Raw genomic sequence first — 4239 nt, forward strand, 5'->3', positions numbered from 1 at the left:
CCCAGAATTGATTTTTTAAAAATTATTTGGTAGCATTTATGATTAATAAGAATTTTGGAACCATAGACATAATTTGCTATGGTAAGACTTTTGACTCAAAGTACCAGCATAAAAATTATTCAAATAGATGTCACATTTGGGAAGTACTCTTTGAAAATATGTCTAGTCTGTTGAAATTATTTAACCGCTCAAGGACAATCTTTTCAACTTTAAGTACTTTAAGGGGTTAGAAAGAATGTAAGTTTATACTGGTCGCCACTTGTAAAAAAATACCGTAGCATCTGATCATCATGTTGTACTCAGAACCCTGGTTGAGAAAAGCTGCTCTGTACTGTGGAATTGTCTTACGAAAGTCACGTTTATAACAATTCCTCTGTAGTACTTAGATAACTAACAGTTTTAGGGTATGAACTGAAATAGACTCCTTTTATTCTAAATTCCATTATATAGCAAAAAGTCTTATAATAAAGCTCCTGTCTACATGTTTAATAAAAAAATACACTGCAAATTCTTTAATACTGCTTTAATGCATAAGTAGGTCCTTGAAAAACTTTACCCCTCTATTAAGGCATGCTGATTGACTCAGTTTAGAGAGAATATTAGATACGTGACTTTAAAAGAAAGGAACTTCGGCCTACTGGAGATACGTGGGTGTAATTTTGGCTTTAAATGTTCTGTATTGTTTGCATTTACAATCAACATGTAATACTATATTTTTCAAAATCACTTGTTTTGTGTTACCACCTCCTTTTCAAACTTTTTTATAGTTCAGAATGTTTTTGCAAACTATTTTAATAACTTAATTTTTAAAATGTGCTGTTTCTTCTGTTACATTTTAATATTTCCTCCGTAGCTGAATGTTTTCATGAGGAAGATGTATTAGGTTACTAATTCTCAAAATGCTACTGTTCATTCAGCTCTTGCACTCTTTGATCAGCTTTTCATTCTGAATTTTTATATGGAAGAAATGTTCAGGAAGTTATTTTGATAGCATAGTATAAGAAGTTTACTTACTTATTTTATTGGATGTCTTGTGAAAAATATTTTAAATCCTATTCCTGAAATTTGAAATAATTTAACTTTGACTCTGTTCAAGAAGCTGTGATACTTTTTTTTCTTTCCTTAAGTTGTGGAATATTTTGAAGTAGGAATTGTGATTAATTTTAATAAAGATGAAAAAGCATCAGCCTATTTAATGATCTATGTTAAATATACTGAAAGAACTTCCAAACTTTAGATTTAGTTTATCTTCTGTATCTTTTACATTCAACCAGTTCAAAACTGTCATTTGCATAAAAAATAAAGTGCTAAAAGGTAGGCTTAATTTTTAAGAGAACATATTTGAAATTCCTTTGCCCTTGACTCCTGTGACTCCATCTTCTTTTGGATTTCACACTACGTTACCATAACTTTCCTTTCAATAGGCAAGTCAGGGTTTGAATCAACTAGAGCTTGAATTCAGTCCTATAGAATTTGTCATTTGAAAAAAACGTATCAAAAGAAATTTTGATACTAGCAACTTTAAGTTGTATTTGGTAGCATTCCTTAAAATTTTGGTTCTTATTTTTAATTTTTCATAGATTTAGAGCTAGATATATAATTTGTAAGTCTTTTTTTTTACTGTATACAGTCTTAATTTCATACTAATACAGCAGTGTCCCTGATAGTTACAACTAAAACAAAAAAGCATGCCGAAATAAACATAAGAAAGTTATTTTCAACAAAAGCGTTTGTTATTTAACATCTGTCAATTCTTGGAAGCATTACTTTCACAGGTTTATTTTTTAAAAATATTTTTCAGATTAATTTGCAAAATGTAGAGGTATTGTCCTTTCTGGAATATACACATAATTGATAGAAAATAAGAACCACACAGTTTTATAGTTTCTAGTATGAAGGCATTGAATAAAATTTAAAATTCAATTTGTTTATATTTTTTAGTCTAAATTTTCCAAATATTTTAAATAAACATAAATCAATGCTCTAGATATGAAGCTTAAAAATACATTCTAAAAGTTTTAGACTTTTTAATATTCCTTTGATAGCTTTTTTTTATTGTACATAAGGTGAAGGTTTACAGAACAAATAGTTTCTCATTAAACAGTCAGTACACATATTGTTTTATGACATTGGTTAACAACCCTACATAAGGTGAAGGTTTACAGAACAAATAGTTTCTCATTAAACAGTCAGTACACATATTGTTTTATGACATTGGTTAACAACCCTACAATAGGTCAACACACTGTCTTCTTGGCCATGGAGGACCTTTTTTATTTTTATTTTTTGGTGATAATATACATAGCCAAAGATACACTGTTTCAAAAATTTATGCATATACAATTCAGTGACATCGATTATGCTCTTCCAGGTGTGCTGCTGTTCTCACTTTAGATGAAGGTTTACAGAACAAAATAGTTTCTCATTAAATAGTACAAATATTGCCCTGTGACAGTGGATAAGAACACCAGTACATGTCAACACTATCCTTACTCAATCTTGGGTTCCCTATCACCAGCTTTTTCTAGTCCTTGTCCCTGGACTGCTGTGCCTCATTAGTCCCATTTTGTTTTACGGGGCTGTCCAATCCCTGGCTCAACGATGAACCTCAGGAGTGATTTCACCACTGAGCTGAAAGGGTGTCTGGGGGCCATACTCTCAGGGTTTCTCCAGTCTCTATCAGGCCAGTAAATCTGGTCTTTTTTTGTGTGTTAGAATTTTGTTCTGCATCCTTCTCCAGCTCTGTCAAGAACCCTCTGTTGTGATCCCGGTCAGAGTAGTCAGTGGTGGTAGCTGGGCACCATCTAGTTGTACTGAATTCAGTCTGGTGGAGGCCTTGGTATCTGTGGTCCATTAGTCCTTTGGACTAATCTTTTCCTTGTATCCTGTTCTCTTCATTCTCCCTTCCTCTGGAAGGGGTGACACCAGTGGAGTATCTTAGATGGCTGCTCACAGGCTTTTAAGATCCTAGATGCTACTCACCAAGGTAGAATGTAGAACATTGTCTTTTATAAACTGTGTTATGCCAATTGAGCTAGATGTTCCCCAAGACTATGGTGCCCACAGCCCTCCGCCTAGCAATTCAGTACCTCAGGGAGTTTAGATGTGTCTATGGAGCTTCCATGACCTTTCCTTATACAAGTTGTGCTGGTTTCCCCAGTAATGTGTACTGTCTCACCCTTCACCAAAGATACCACTTATCTATTGCCTATTTAGTATTCTCCCCCACCCCTTCCATCCCTCGTAACCAACTAAGGTTTTTGTGTGTGAACTTTTCATGAGTTTTTACAATAGAGGTCTCATACAATATTTGTCCTTTTGTGATTGACTTATTTCACTCAGCTTAATGCCCTCCAGTTTCATCCGTGTTATGAGATGCTTCACAGATTCATCATTGTTCTTTATCATTGGGTAGTACTCCATTGTGTGTATGTACCATAGTTTGTTTATCCATTCGTTGATGGGCATCTAGGTTGTTTCCATCTTTTTGCTATTGGGAACAATACTGCCATGAAGACAGGTGTGCATATGTCTATTCGAGTGATGGCTCTTATTTCTCTAGTATATATTCCTAGGAGTGGGATTGCTGGATCGTATGGTATTTCTATTCCTAGCTTTCTAAGGAAGCACCATATCATTTCCAAAATGGTTGTATCATTTTGCATTCCCCCCAGCATAAGAGTTCCGATCTCCCCGCAACCTCTCCAACATTTGTTATTTCCAGTGTTTTTGATTCATGCCAGTAATGCCGGGGTGAGAGGGTATCTCATTGTGGTTTTGATTTGCATTTCTCTAATGGCTAGTGATCCCGAACATTTCCTCATGTGTCTGTTGGTCGCTTGAATGCGTTCTTTGGTGAAGTCTCTTCATTTCCTTTGCCCATTTTTTAATAGGATTATTTGTCTTTTTGTTGTAGAGGTGTTGGGTTTTCTTATAGATTATGGAGATTAGACGTTTGTCTGACTTGTAATGCCCCCCAATTTTTTCCCAGTCTGTAGGTTCTCTTTTTACTCTTTTGGTGAAGTCTTTTGAAGAGCATAGGTGTTCGATTTTTAGAAGATCCCAGTTATCTAGCTTATCTTCTGGGGTTAATGTGTTGATGGTTATGGTTTGTATCCTGTTAGTGCCATGTATTAGGGCCTGTAGTGTTGGTCCTATTTTTTCTTCTATGAACTTTATAGTTTTTGGCTTTATATTTAGGTCTTTGATCCATTTTGAATTAGTTTTCGTATATAGCCT

The sequence above is a fragment of the Trichechus manatus genome, unplaced genomic scaffold (assembly GCF_000243295.1).
Source record: "Trichechus manatus latirostris isolate Lorelei unplaced genomic scaffold, TriManLat1.0 scaffold00075, whole genome shotgun sequence".
Classification (NCBI taxonomy): Eukaryota; Metazoa; Chordata; class Mammalia; order Sirenia; family Trichechidae; genus Trichechus; species Trichechus manatus.